The sequence below is a fragment of the Octopus bimaculoides genome, chromosome 4 (assembly GCF_001194135.2).
Source record: "Octopus bimaculoides isolate UCB-OBI-ISO-001 chromosome 4, ASM119413v2, whole genome shotgun sequence".
In the NCBI taxonomy this organism is placed as follows: domain Eukaryota; kingdom Metazoa; phylum Mollusca; class Cephalopoda; order Octopoda; family Octopodidae; genus Octopus; species Octopus bimaculoides.
The window spans coordinates 83,951,021-83,967,758 of NC_068984.1; the positions used below are offsets into that span (position 1 = coordinate 83,951,021).

General features: G+C 33.1%; 1 protein-coding gene across 8 annotated transcripts in view; it reads right to left on the minus strand.

The window, feature by feature from the left end:
- The window catches only part of LOC106870734 (transcription factor RFX3), a 75,442-nt gene that overhangs the window by 47,633 nt on the left and 11,071 nt on the right, over positions 1–16,738 (minus strand). For 3 of the 8 annotated variants that reach the window (XM_014916916.2, XM_014916914.2, XM_014916913.2), the window contains one exon: positions 42–160. The exons of the other annotated variants lie outside the window; for them this stretch is intronic. The gene's annotated coding sequence lies outside the window, so the exon portion shown is untranslated. The remainder of the gene's footprint in view (positions 1–41; positions 161–16,738) is intronic. 8 annotated transcript variants of the gene reach the window in all.

A 16,738-nucleotide genomic window follows, 5' to 3' on the forward strand; every position in this document is an offset into this window, starting at 1 on the left:
AAAAAAAAAAAAAAAATAAACAGTGCAGTGGTTCTCCTTACCAAGTCAGGAAGAGAACTACATCCCATGACCAAAATGCATGTACTAAGCCAGGTAGTAGCTAGTACACAAGATCTGAAGGTGTTGGAGACAGCAAAGCAACGACACGTTCAAGCAGGAGCTGTAGCAGAGGACAAAAGAAGATAATTAAAGCACTAAGATACCAGAAATGTCAGATCAATGAAATACTTACTATAGCTGAATGGAGCATGCATTGTGCTGTAGAAAACCAAAGGCCTTTAGAGAGCTGGGAGAAGGCAGAAATGATGGCAAAGACAATGATGATGACAACGATAACAATAACAACAATTACAGTGCTTTCACAGCTATTTTTGAAAGTTAGATCAATTAATATTGTTCAGTGTGGTGCAGAAAAGCAGTAACTTAAGAAAGAATAAGTTGCTGTGAGAGTCAAATAGAACAACAATTAAGTACTTAAAAGGTATTTTAACATATTTGCAAGATCGCATATTACTAAAAAGACAGGATATATCCCTTAGTACAAAGAAATTTCCCAAATTTTCAAACTAACATGAATTTATTGTCTTACAATGAGAATCCCTTAACAGTAACAATTCAATAGCAAAATGGAAACAGTATTGTTACATTTCCAACAACATAGCTTGAGTCAAAAGGCCACATAAAAACTCAGAACTATGAAATGTAAGTCAATATTAACACATTTAATGCATGAAACATTAAAAAGTTAACTAGGATAAATATGTGTCATGTGGAAAATACACCCAATATTAACCATATTATTATCATTTTTCAAGTAAGTACAGAGGATAATACCTGATATATTTTGACTTTATTCTGGGCTTATCAGCAAAGTATACTGTTCACTATACTTAATGAAGTAGGTAAGAATGAATCCCTCCAAGACTATATTTATTGGCATAGGAAAATAGAATTTAGAAGTTGATAAGTATGAGTTATGCTTGACTTCAGACCTCAAGGCTATGACCAAGATCTGCAGTTAATGTTGTATTAACCTTTTTGATATTAAACCTACTCCAAACCACCTGACATACTAATTTCTAAGAACTATTTGGTTGTCATAAATATTAGTTTAACGTATCTATAAAAGAAGTTAATTATTTTACAAAGTCCTAAATTGTTATTTTTAAAATTGGATGAATCTATTTCAACAATAATGTGGCAGTGAAAGTGTTAAAACTGTGTTGAAGATAAGTGTTTCTCAAGGAAAATCAGTAGAAACATTTTAAATTTGTGTAATGAACAAGAATTTTAAATTCTGAAACAGTTCATGAGTAAAGGAGTGTGTTACAACTTGATTTTCTTTTGAATTAATAACATTTGTACTTCATTTGTATACATCTACTCCAGTTTCTGATTTTTATGGCTTAACATGAATAAGGTCTTCATTAACTGAGTAGAAATCAAAGAACCCTTTTAATGATAAAATAATTTCTCTATTGAGGGACCACAATAGCTCCAGATTCAGTAGTTTCAAGTAGATGAATAATTAATCTTCTACTGTGGAGAATGTCAGAGACATCATTCCCATTCTTGGTGATTAAGCGAATTAAAGCACTGTACACTTAGGTCTCTTGCTCAGAGACACATGAAAACACCAACTGTGAAACCCTTAACAAATGAAGTTATAATCATTTACCTTTATATCTTACATGTAAGATTAGACAAGGGATTTTTACAGTAATTATATTGATACTGATAACAGTTAAAATGCTCAAATCGATACTCAATAGAAAATCTTCATTTAAAGCATATCAAATTCTAATTGAATTGACACACCAAACATTAAGGACAGATACTGCCTTATATTTGACAGCTGTGTTTGAAATATCAACAGTTCAATATTGCAATAACCAATGAAGTTCACTTAACAATAACGTTGTCACTTTGTCACACTCAAACATATCCTATACTAATGATTATCAAATAAATTTCATGTTAAAATAAAGCCAACAGACTACACACATATTTATCTAAAAACAATGGTTACCTGATATTTGAATTTTGATTTAAACTGAAACTTGTGCAAAAAATAACAATACTAACAGATAAGGATTATTTTGATATTAAATATTTATTTCATATATAAGCAGAAAGTCTGAGATTTACAGTGGAGGGGAAATGAGATGCAATATTTATGCTTAAGCCCTGTAAATGAAGTGATTATAAAGGTTGCCAGTCCGGTTTACCAGGAGTTTACCTCAACCTATGGTAATATCAACTTTGTAATATATATATATTAAAAAAAAATTTAGCATTCAAGGTTGCTTCTATATTTATGCAATTAAAGTGCTCAACAAATTGCGAATGACATTTTTAAATCCTAAATTGTAAGATATCATACAGTAGATAAGACCAGATATAATGTTAATCATATGAGGCTCAGCCATAACATATCACATATATTAATATCTTTAAATTCTGGGAACTAGATGTATTGACTGCCTTGCTCTGGGTAACAGGTCTGTTTAAGCAGAACAAACCAAAATTATTCAACATACGAAAAAAAAAAATTCTAATAAACTTTGTTGTATATGTGAACATGAATAATTTAGAAAGATAATTACTATAAAAGTAACTTATATAATGAAACAGTTAAATTTCAGAAACATTTTCTTTAATTGAACCAACTAAATAAATATGCATGCATTTTTATAATAAAAACAGGCACAATATTAGTTATGCACGTGCTGAACCATACATACTCTGAGCATCACTTATTGAATGATATACTATGTTTTTTTTTGTTTTATTTAACCATTATTTGAATGAGTGTTACCACGATCAATCAATGTTACATGACAAAATATTTTCAATGTAGATAGAAACCATGAAAAATAATGTTGCACACAACTACTTAATATAAAATCAAGTCTGACACGCCATTCACGAGGACTTAAAAGCACCACTAATAAAGAACATCTAAACACAAGAAGTTTTTTTTTTATCAATAAACTGAATAAAATAGATAACCTTATATAGATAAATTAATTTCAGCTTTATCTACAAGGTTGTTTCAATAAAAGTATCACAGAGGCACTAAATAATAACAGACTTCTCTATGTTAATAGAATAAATGGCTTTGAAAACAAGTTATTCACTTGAGAAATAAGAGTTGTGACACTAAGCATCTAATGCCTTGCTCAAAAATTAGTTACTCCACTGCAACATATAGTATCTTTTTCCAAGAGACAGAAAAAGCCTCTAACAATTCACTAATTCAACAACTGCAGACACTATCAGTAAAATTCCCAAAATACAAGCACTAAACACAAATTAGTGCTCTACACAGAACCAGCTAGAAATCTTTGCCCTTAACAAACACTGAATTGTTATTGGAACATCAAAGAAGACTCATCTTCATGTAGTGATTGAGAGGATGATACTGTTCCATTTCTTTTCTAAAACTCATGAAAGATTTGAGATGAGCTTAACAAATTTAAGAAAGACTACATGCTCATCAGCTATTTGAAAGCCTTGACTATATTTCATCATGTAATTTTTTACGAGAAAAGCTAGACCATTGACAATTAAACGCCTTTTCCAAGAACACAATCCAGCATATTGTGAAAAACCAGACTCTTTTTTTTTTCTACCAGCAATGACTTTTCCTTACTGAAGACTTCACACCTAATAAATCATTACTAAATTGCAGTTTTCATTTAAGCTTACGTCCTTCAGTTAAGTATGATTTTTCACTTGGCCAGTTTGCATTATGAGTAATATAATTATATAAGTATAGGTAATGCAGGTATGGGGAAAATGGTTAAGAAGTTCACTTAACAAGTTTCCAGCTTCAATTCTAGTCTGTGACACTTTGAGCAAATATCTTCTAATATAGCTAGGAGTTGGCACAATGTTAGTGAAAGTGAGTAGATAGAAACATGTACAATATTTTCCCATATTGTATCAAATAGTTAATCAAGTTTAAAGAAGATATGGTATAAACTCTTAATAAATGTGTAATCTGAGCTATGAAATATCAAAAATTGTGGCCAAAGGACACAACAAAACAGAAAGAATATGAACTCACAACTGATGACTTGATAAAGCAGTAACTTGTATTTACTTAGTCTTTTTTTTTCCACATGTGCAAATTTACATAGTATTTGGTAAATAAAGTTTATCTGTATTGTTATTCTAAACCTATCAAAACCTATATCAATTCACACCTCCCTTTTTACTGTTTGACATCCACTTTCCACCTAGAGTAGGAGGTGTTGCTTTTACAGTTGATTACTTGTACTATAATCGACAGTCAGTCAGCTGTGAAGAAGGAATGAAACAAGTTTGTCGTCTAAGCAAATTGTGACAAGTACAATTATGTGCCCTGCACAACATTACAATATAATTGCTATAATAGTAACATTTGGACAGTTACTTGATCACAAATCATACAACATGACTGATAGATTCTATGGTAGACTTCAGTTTCTGTAGCCTGAAGTAAATAAAACAAATGGTGAAAATGCTAGTTTATTAGATAGTAGATGAAGCTATATGAAATGAGTTAATGTAAAATCAAGTGTGCTGACACGAAACATATACAAACATCTGTAGCAGGTTTGAGCTCAAGACTTTGCAGTTCAATAATTGAACCAATTGGCCATCTCAGTAGAAACAGCAGGAAAGCAGATTCCTTAGATTAAGTTTTGACCACTAGTAGTCTATGCCATACCTATAAAATCTCACCTGGTGACAATAAGATGGCTTGATGTTTGTTACTTCCAGATATATTGAAAAAGAGATAGAGAGAAAGAGATTCTGAGCAACCCAAGAATACAATGAGAAGCTTGCCCGAGGCATACATGATAGCTAGTTATTATTCTTAATGTAATAGACAGCGACTGTATCAATGTACTTATATATATATATATATATGTACAACACAGACACACACATAAACAGAACAGATATGCACACACACACACACACAATATAGTGGTCAAATAACTAAGATGCTCAATTGCTGATCCAAAGGTCATAAAACACTGTAGAAAACATTACACTTAATTCACTAATGACAAATCAGAACTACTGGACTGCTGATTAAAAAAGAGTCCACTATATCTGCCTATATGAAAGATACTATGCTCACTTCATGGTTAACAGCAGGATAGTTAGTGAATGTCAAGCTGAGTTTGTGAACCACTGTTTTTTGAATGAAACTTTTTCACTCTTCTTGTGTTATTATAATGCCCTTACAATTCTAATTTCTAATGCATAACTCATGAAGTTGGGTTGTGTATGCATGTCCTGCTGCATGGAGATAAATAGTTTCAATGGAACAACTGTGACCCATTGGATTAAAAACATTATTTTACAGAGCACTGCTTCATATTAAAAAACATCACCCCCACACACAAAAAAAAATAAAAATTGAGTGGCATTACAATCTTGCTAGCACAGGCTAAAGAGAGAGCTTCTACATGATCCTTAAACTTGCTAGAAAAAGCAGCTAAATCTTCAAATCCCATTCTACTATTTTCAATAAGGACAAATTAGATAAGGTAGACCTAAATGTACTATGTCCGATTAAAGGACAGTTTGGGTGGTAGACTCAATTTGTTGCCCACTTTAATCCTGGCACCTGACTCTGTTGAAAGATTTCAGGCCAGGTCTCCAGTTTGAGGATAACTTCCTCTTAACAGTCTTGGAGAATGATAAAAGACAATAGGTACTACCCTTCTGTTTCTGACTTAACCACTGAAAAGAGTCTACCCATGCAAACATGTAGCATATAAGTAAACAAGGAAACCTTGTTGAAGTTGCCTGATGTGGTAGAAATAGCAGCCAAATCTCCCTCAAATCACACCCTACCATCTTAGAAAAAAAGAGATGTTGGATAATATGGTACTGGGTTCCCAGCACACTGGAAAATGGTGGGATGGTCAAGGCTGGAATACTTTTGATCATAGGCTGAGACTTGGAGCTAAATAACATACAGAGAGAACGAGGAATACATTGACCTATCATATTACAAAATCTTGTCTTTTTAATTTTCATCTGAATGAAAAATATTTAAAATAAAATAAAAACAAAACAAGACAGAATGATATATAAAATAGAAGTAACTATTCATTTACATTATTGGGTTATTTTAACAGTTGTTTTACAAACACTCTTGTAATTTAGCTACCCAATACAAGAGCTGGGAGAGTAGTCTAATCCCATCCCACTCTACCAATCTCTCACCACTATTTTTTTCCACACAGCTTTGAAGTACTTATTCTATCAATCTCTTTTTGCTGAACTGTTAAGCTACAGAAACACAAACAAACAACAGTTGTCAGACGGTGGGGGACAAATACATACATAGATACAGATAATGAGCTTCCACATAGTTTTTTCAATCAAATTCACTCCCAAATCATTGGTTGAACCAGGGCTGTAGTAGAAAATACTTGTCCAAGGTTCTGCACAGTGGAACTGAACCTGAAACCACAAGGTTATGAAGTGAACTTCCTAACCAGACAGCCAGAGTAAGAAAGTCTTGAAAAATCCAGGTTTCTCTCTAATTCCTGGTTGAATACATCCTCTTAACACTAAGTAGGACTCTACTCCGCAATTTTCTATTTCTCACCCGTCTCTGTGATGCTTTGACACTCACTACTCAAATAGTTAAGTGGAGTGAAATGTTAAGTATGGGATAAGTCAAAATAATTGAGCAGACATTTTGGACAAAGACACTATAATTTAGCAGAGTCACTGTCTTTCTCTTGAATTAAACTGGTTTGTTCACACCTACATCACCAAATATTATTGTTGGTCTCAACTCTTCAAAGTTTCTGTGAAATTAAAAAATAAATCTGCCTTCTGCTGCTGATTATTTCTCTTTTGTCAGATTATGACTGAATTATTTAAATTTTGCTGAAATGTTATCAGCTACTACTACTAAGTCTCACCAACCCAGCTGAACTGTTTGGTTGGTATGTTAACCCTTTAGTTACCACATTTCTGTTGAAATACACTGCCTTTATTTTAATTAATTCTTAAAATAAGGAAGAATTTAGTATAACAACATTGTCATTATTTGAATTTGTTTGGAACATAAAACATGAAATTTTGGTGATAGGTTTTAATGTAGATCACTTTAAAACAAGAAATGTGTATCAAAGAACCAGAGGTAGCCTCAAAAGACTTAATAATTGACTTGGTGAGGACTGATGATGAGCAACTGACCTTTACCGACCAGTCCAAAACAAAGCTGTTTTACCTTGTATCTTAAAATAAGGACTAATAACAGAAAGAAAACTTGGTGGAAATGTTGAGCAAATTTTCTTATTTGGCATAACAAAAATATTAAGGACCTTTTGTAGCTCAATAATATAATGTATTAATCAATGTTGCATTGTAAATTAAAAAAATCAAAATATTAGGTTAATAAATTCAAAGAAGAAAAAAAAAACATTTAGGTTGTTAAACTTTCAGATATAAATTCTATGAATTACAAATCAATCCATATGCAACAAGAGTAGATCAATGTCTTGATCACCAATTCCTGTTACATTATTTGTATAATTTATCAACATTATAAAAGTGAGATGCTAAGTCTGAACTGTAAGGTTATTACCTTACAGTTCAGACTTAGCATCTCACTTAGTATAATTCTGATCTACGAAGACTGGTGGCTTAGCTTAATTAGTAAAGCAGTATCAAATTGTCTTTATCTTTTCATCTCTTTGGTGATAATAAAGCAATCACAAATCAGAAGATACTATCTTCCAAAATTTACTGTAGTGTAACTCTGTTAGAAATTCTTACTCTTTAGTTATCATCCTGTGAAGTGTACACATATTAAATTGTTTAAAATTTTGTTTTTTTAAATTACTTCTATACAAGTTTTTCAAACCCTTATTACTGGATGAAAAAAAAACAAAAAAAACCTTACAGCAAAATCAAAGAATCCTTCGAAGGACCACAAAATTTTTATCAGTTTCAAGTACATGAATGATAAATCTTCTACTGTGGAGAATGTCATGTGAGATTCTTCACAAACATGATACCTATTCCTGGCAACTAAGTGAACTAAGGCACTGTATGATCAAAATTGTTTAATGATACAATGGGAACAAAAAATTAGCAAAAGGAATTTAAACCAGCATAGTATAAATCCAAACTAATTCAGTCAAGACAATTATTCAAAACAGATATCTTCAACTTATAAAACAGTAAAGATCACGTTAGAATAACTATTTAACTCAAGTGAGATTTAAATTAAAATTCATAACTATACATGAAGCTCCCCACTGTAGTCAAAAACAGACTCTTTTAGAGCCCACAAATAGCTGAATATGGAACAAACATAAACATTTTGTACAAATAGTTGAATTTAAATTGATAAATAAGCATGAAGTCAAAACAGAAACCAAAAATGCTGAACATAATCTGTTAAAAACAATTGCATTAGATGGTGCAAGCATTTTTGTTTGAATTACTGAAGCAAGCAGCTTTCTAAAAGCAAAAAGCTCAGCAGTGGGAAGTTAATTTGAAAATATCTGAGATATTTTTGTTCTAACTAATCAGAAATTGAACAAATTTAAAACAATCCAACCTCAATATTATATTGTTTACATATATGTACTTCAGCTGGATTTAAACTCAGTAACCTTTATTTTTATTTAGAGCCCCATAATTCTACAGTACTTGGGCAAAATCTAACAGAATAAGTCGAAAGTCTTTTCCATTAAAATATATTCTTGATTATAGATTAAACTTCACAGATCAAATCCACTGTCCTGTATAATTCGTTTTATGTACGAAATGCTGTCTTATTGAATAAATTTCTCTAATATTTATTCAGATTTTACAGTTAAATGTAATTTAAAAATAAGGAATACACATCTTTTAGATTTCAATTTGTAAAGTATAACCAAAGTTGGGGTAAAATAATTCCAGAGAACTAGATTGCTTTATTTACTATGGGAATCTTAATTGCACTATTAACATACAGGTTTGCTCCACAAAGAAAGCTTGTAATCACTATTTAGCTAAACATTCTATATTCAACATATAGTTTCTCAATAATAGGAATATGTGCTCAGTTACCTACATATTATACTCCAGTAGAATTAACTATTTGCAGTGATGACAACTACCGAAGAGAGAAATGTCCTTCAATAGCATAACCCAACCCAACTTATTGTGACACTAGTAGTGATAGTATTTTAAGAAAGTCTAATAATATGACAATATTTTATTTTTTGGAAAAAGATATGCTGAAGGAAAGTCTAAATAAATAATATGCTTCATTTCAATATTGACTAAACCAAGAAAAGGAAAATTTAATATCATTCAAAATTTCAAACTGGTTGAAATGAATTTTTCTGTTCTTTACAGAATCTCAGTTTAAAAAGTATTTGAAGCATACCATTTTAAACTATACAAAACATAGCAGCAGCAGCAGTAGTAGTAGTAAAGCATGAATGAGTACCAGTAACATAAGTCGATAGTTTTGAGTGGTAATTTATTTAAAAGTCCTCAGAAGAATGCAAGACAATTTTGTAAAACTCTTATCAGTCCTGACCAAGCAGACCTATAACCAAAGACATTTCAGCTGCAACCATCCTTTTTTTTTCTAGGTATACTGTAACCTGCACTACATTAAGTGTTGCATTCTTTCTTTAAGACAATAGAATATGATTTGCAGAAAATTTGGTGATGTAACCACAATGGAAATATCCTGGTGAGATTTCAAGTCAAAACATAAAGGGATGTAACTAAATATGTAAGACACCTAATAATAATACATTACAGTAATCATTATCATTTCAATAAACAATGTTTGAAAAACATTGTCTGTGCCAATGTACTAATACAAAACAACCCAGTTCTGTTCAAGCTTACTGCAGTTGTTGTAAGAATGAAGAGAAAACTTAGGATGAATATGTTATAGTAGATGATGAAAGAAAAGATGTTATTTGTTAACTGCAGATTCATCTGGTCTATGCTAGTATGGAAATGAAACTAATTATATCAATGATTAATGATAGCAGCATACATTTTTAGAACAGTACTTTCCCAACACGAGATGATAATCAGAACATCATATTGAAAACTCAACACCAAATAATGTAGAAAAGAGTGGATAGTCAATCAGATAACTCTATTACAAGTGTAATAACAGTTCTTTATTGACTTCAATATGATCTAAATCTAGAAGACTGAGAGACTGAATTAAATAACAGAAAATATGAACCTTCAATTTTATGACACAATTCTTTTTTTATAATGAGGAATAACAGTATATTTACAAGCATTATTTTGCTGAACTGAGAAAAAGCTGACATTTCTGAGTACTAATGACTGAAATTAGAATGGAGGCATCTGATTAAATTTGAAACAATCCTAGTAAAACAAATTAATAGCAGAAGAAATCTAAGGAAAACTAACAAAAAAATGTGAAGAGGGAAAAACATTATCATTGAAAATTCAATAGTTTCACATATAATACTAGTTACATAAAAGAGCCTATGCACTTATATGCATTGTGCATACTTGCAAATGTGTTGTTTGCTGTAACAAGGAGCTAAGATTGGTAATTGTTTCAAATACAGTATATAATTAATATTTAATTCATGATGTGAAAAGTGCATAAGTTTTCCAAGCTATTGAAAGGCCAGCATAACCTAATATACAAGACTATATTTAAAATATAGAGTCTAAAGAAATTAATCAAACAGTAAAAGTTTATCAGTCTCTTTAACTTGTATGAACAAATGCAACAAGCAGTAAATGACATTTGCTAAATTTTCTAAGGATTATTCAATATTATAAACAATAAATCCATTACAGGCAGAGAAGCTACATGATCTAATCTTTGCAACAGCTCACTATTGGTTGCCCTATTTCGTGTTAAATATATGTATTTATACTAAAACAAAAATGTTGGATTATGAATGCAATGAGATTTATTGTCAGGATTTGAAGTCACCACCTAATGAATCAAATGCTATTTTACCATGGATGTTAAGTGAGTGAGATGCAGAGTAACGTGATATGTGTGTGTAAGGGTACCAAGGCATCTTAAAAAAGAAAGAAACACTGAATCATACACTGTATGGAAAAGAAAAACTGAGATGGACAGAGCTGGATTGATTGAAAATTCTAATTTTTTCCCCCAAATATGTATCATATGTTTAATACTAAATATGTACATATAGAAAACAAATAACCTTTTACAATTTATACTAACTAAATTGATGATATGAACTATTGTTTATTGGTAATAAGATCTATTCACTTTGTAAAATCTTTTTTTGCAATATTGACAAACTTTTATGTATCAATATAGTAAAAAAAAAAGTTAATCTCTAAACAATATAAGAGGAACAAACTTCATTGTTTTGAGTAATTTTTGACAGGCTGTCCCCAAGTAATAGAAGTATATTTGCAAACTAATCTATAAGACCACTAGTCCCTGACATTAAAATAACCATTCACTCTAAGGTTTCTTTTAAACAGCCAATAAAATTAAGTGAAATAAATTTCAAATAACACAAAGAATAATTAAAAATACATTTAGGAAAAAAAACCCCATTCCTATCTATAAGACACTCCCATACGACAAAGGTCCTTCAAACAATACAATTTAAAAGAATGTATACTACCACTGCTGCGACTACCACTGCTATACCATAGTTATTGTAATACAGAAATACTTGTATAGTTAGGATTATGTGGCCAGTAGTCTTATCTCTTGTATTTGCATTTCAATTGGTATACTGGTGTGTAGTGTATTTAAATGGTATAGAAGTTCAAAAATTACTCAGACCAGCCTTCTCTTTTGCGTTTGCATTTCAACTGGCATATTCACTGAAAGTTGTAGGTACTTACAGTCTGGAGAAGTAACAGAAAAGAATGTTGAAACTGTGACTTGCACTTATGGTCTAGGAGTTCAATCATACCATAAAGCTATGTGCATACATAAAAATGTAGTGCCCTTGAGATATACTGATAAAATCTGGAGGGATGAATGTTTTTTTGTAGGTCTTGATGATAAGTATTAAGTTGTTCAATCAACTGCATTACCTGCTCATTGAATTAGTAAGTGGCTGAGCATTTCACAGAATTGGGTAACCTTAATATAATTCTCAGGCAGAATTAGAGTGACACAGTGTATGTAAAAAAGCTGTATCTTTGAATTACAGGAACAATCCATCTGATGAGCTTCCTTACAGTTTCTGTCTCTTCAGTTGAACTCACAATGCATGAGACAACCTGAGGCTACAAAAAATGATATATATCCAAGATGCCATGCAGTGGAACCAAATTTAGGATCTTTTTCATGGTTGTGAAATGAACTTCTTAACCATTCAGTCATACTGCATCTATACTTATATAACTGTGCCCTTCCTTTAAGATAGTAAGATGTGATTTGGCTGCTATTTCTAACATGTAAAGAGTCATTCCTTTGTTGACTTGTACTAATTCTTTGTAGTTTAGATATACATACAAAAGAAAGATTAATGGTTTGATTAATCTTTTACTACATATTTAAATATTGGTGTGCTGAAGTGGGTGACACAGTAGAACACTTGTTTAGATGTCTCGTATTTACATATCTTTCCAATGAGTTCAAATCTGCAGGGGTCAACTTTGTCTTGTATCCTTCAATGTGTTAATCAAGATAAATACCAGGCATGTACTGGGGGTCTGTCTTATGCATTATACTTCTCCCTCTACAAACATGTAGCTTGGTGTCAATGTAAAACAGCTGAAATTACCATTGTCTCTCATTCTTTGAACAATTTAAACAAGCAAGAAGAGATGCAGGCACACTTAGATGAGAATCTATTAGGTTTCACTCTGTCAAAAAGAAGAATCAAAACTGCTTTCATAATTAACAATTTCTTTCAAACTGAAGCTGTAATGTGCATATAATACACAACAAAACATATAGACCAATTTTACTATGTGTCACAATGCATATGCCACTGTTTGTTTTTCAAAAATATCTAGTACGTTATTTTTAAAAATTTCTAACTGAAGGAGATAAAACAGTGTTCCTCAGACTTTTTTCGCGCCAAATTGCAATATCACCCACCTATCGACCAAAAAATGCTCCATCGCTCACCTGTGTAAAAAAAAAACCCCCCGACACAAAATCCTCTAGCCACACCACTGTATCATTTGACACACACACTATATCGTAGACTCATTGCCCTGTTAGTGCCGTTTGTACTAAATATGCGGTTGTTTACAAATCCCTTATTGTGGGTTTAGTTTTGCCATTAGTGTCAATAAAAGTCTAACATTAACTCTATATTTTTCAGACAGATTAACTTCTGAAAACTTGCGCTTTCTTTTACACTGATCGACCTCAAATAGATTGCTATACCAATTTGGAATATTCAGCGCAATAACATCTTGAAATCGCTCAACCATGTTATTGTGCAATGATTGTAAATAGCTGTGATATGTAGTTAAATCCTCATCAACTAATTCATCTTTCAAAGAATCAAGTTTTGAAATGTTAGTCTTATACAACACCAATTTTGAAATGAAGGTAGTGATAAATAATTTACAAACAATTAGAGTTTTTCTGTTTCCTTGCAATAACTTATTCAAATCATTTAATATTGTGAATATATCACAAAGAAAAAAGATAGCGCACCTTGCAGCCATCAATGAAGCAGATAGTGGAGTATCTTCAAAGAAAAATATGATTATATGAAATAGTACAACAAAGTGTAAAACACAGTTTCCTTTTGACAGTCACCACATTTCGGTATGGTATAAGAGTTTAATATGGTCCTCATCATTTCTCAGACAGAACGCTGGAGAATATTAATGAGCTGATGTTTGACATTGTTGGCCATTTCATCGATGCTTCAAGAAATTGTGTTATTATTATTAAGTGAGATCTTCTTCATAATGTTATCGGGTTTTTTGTGCATAATGGTGGACAAAACCTCTTCGATAACTGGCCAAAGTAATGTTTCTCCAATTGTGTGAAACTTCCCAGACTTAGCAACAAGCAATGCAATGTTTTTCAATGCAATCAACCCGTCATTTTCCTTTTTACTAGTTTACTGGAATAGCGTGTTGAACGTTTTGTATTTACTTTTTGAAAGAGGAGCTCAGTTGCAAAAAGTATGATAACCGCTTGTCCTTCTTGTCAGAATGCTTTGCATCAAAGTGATACTTCAAGTGTGAAAGTTTCACTGCTTCATTGGTCAATGTCTGATGGCAAAGTAACATTGGTAACTGACAGTTCTGAGGAGAGGGAATAAATCCAAACAATAAATAATCACTACTCTATTGTTGACAAATTTCTTTGACTAGAGGCATCAGTAAAGTGAAGATGTGAAAACGAATTTCTACAGATGGTGTCAGAAAGACAGTGTGGTATTCCCAAAGAGAAGCCAATAGAGCAGAGTCAGATGACATGTCTTTACGGATCTAGTTTGTTTCACTACCAGTATTTCAAAAATTAAAGTTTATCGAAAATTTTAAAATTTGGCACATTAATGTACCTTTCTAAGCTAAATTGCTGGAGTTTTTGTCAACATCCTGAAATTAGCACTTGTGTTTTGATATGAAACCATAGAATTATACATGACATATAACCCCTCATAACTTTTTTATTTTTCGGAGTTTTCAGGAAATATTTACAAATTTGAAATTTACACGCAGGATTTCATACGATTATGCCCCCCCTCCAAAAACTTTGTAGTAGACTGTGATTTAAGGCCTAGGCCTATTTGGCTGCTATTTTTAGCAAGCCTGACAACCATTTCAATGACTGTGACAAAAATATTCAATCGATAAACAAGTTCGCGTTTTTAATAGAAAGGGACATCTCATGCGAGTGCATCCTTATTCTAGGCATGCCTAGATATCAGTGAATGCAGACTTAATTTCTAAAAATTCGTCACCTACAAAATGTTCCTATCGCTCATCACCCACCTGTAAGTTGAAATTGCCCACTTTGGGAAGCTATGAGATAAAAAGTTAAGCAATTTATAAGAAATAGCAGACATGGTATTTGGAATAATATTTTTTTTTTTTTAATATTAATACTAGGTACTAAATGTGTAGAGCAAAACAGTATAGAACCAGCCACAATATATACCATACAATTATTTTAGTACTGCAAGAGGGATAAAAAGTAAAGCTGAGATTGAATTCAGAAGATACAAATAAAACTAGATACTGCAAGCATTTACAACCTAATCAAATTATAAATTCAGATTGTAAGGGAGAAGAAATCAGTTTGTGAACTTTATACATAAGATTCAGGGTCTTTCTTTCCATCATCATCGTTTAATGTCCGCCTTCCATGCTAGCATGGGTTGGACGATTTGACTGAGGACTGGCGAACCAGATGGCTACACCAGGCTCTAATCTGATTTGGCAGAGTTTCTACAGCTGGATGCCCTTCCTAACGCCAACCACTCCCAGAGTGTAGTGGGTACTTTTACGTGACACCGGCACGAAGGCCAGTCAGGCGGTACTGGCAACGGCCACGCTCAAAAGGTGTTTCTTAGGTGCCACCTGCACGGGAGCCAGTCCAGTGGCACTGGCAACGATCTCGCTCAAATGCTTTTTCACGTGCCACTGGCACTTGCGCCAGTAGGGCAATGCTGGTAACGATCACGCTCAAATGGTGCTATTTACGTGCCACTGGCACGGAAGCCAGACAGCTGCTCTGGCAATGATCATGCTCGGATAATGCTCTTAGCACTCCACTGGTACAGGTGCCAACACGATTTCGATTTCACTTGCCCCAACAGGTCTTCGCAAGCTGTGTTTAGGGTCCAATGAAGGAGAGGTTGGCATGGGTGCCAGTCGTCGAATTTGGTTCAATTTCGATTTCACTTGCCTCAACAGGTCTTCACAAGTGGAGTTTAGTGTCAATGAAGGAAAGGTACGCATAAGTGGGCTGGCTACACCCCTGGCAGAGGCCTTGGATTATGGTCTCACTTGGCTTGCCGGGTCTTTTCACGCACAACATATTTCCAAAGGTCTCGGTCACAAGTCATTGCCTCGGTGAGGCCTAATGTTCGAAGGTCTTCCTCTTCCACAGATTCCCTCAACTGCTAGGGTGTGGCACTTTTTCACACAGCTATCCTCATCCATTCTCACCACATGACCATACCAGCGCAATCGTCTCTCTTGCACACCACAACTGATGTTTCTTAGGTTCAACTTTTCTCTCAAGGTACTTACACTCTGTCGAGTATGCACACTGACATATTACACATCCATTGGAGCATACTGGCATCATTCCTTGCGAGCTTGCACATGTCCTCAGCAGTCATGGCTGTTCATACACATGCGTCATACAATGTGCCTTTTACTCTGAGCGAGAGGCCCTTTGTCACCAGCAGAGGTAAGAGCTTTCTGAACTTTGCCCAGGCTATTCTTATTCTAGGAGCTACACTTTCAGCGCACCCTCCCCCACTACTAACTATGTCTAGTTTTTCTCCCTGGAATGTGGCAGAAGTTGTTTTCTGCACATTTTCAGTGTTTATTGCACCTGAACATCTGCCACATACAAAAACTAACTTCCTAGTTAGCCTTCATTTGATATTGCTGCACCTGTTATGTGTCCATAGCTTACATTGGGTACATCTTATAGAGTTTCTACCTACGCCTTTTCTACAGATCGAGCAGGGCCATTCAAATCTATTGAAAACTCCAGATTATGTAAATTTCAATACTTTTTCTTTCTACTTGTGTATGTAATATTTCT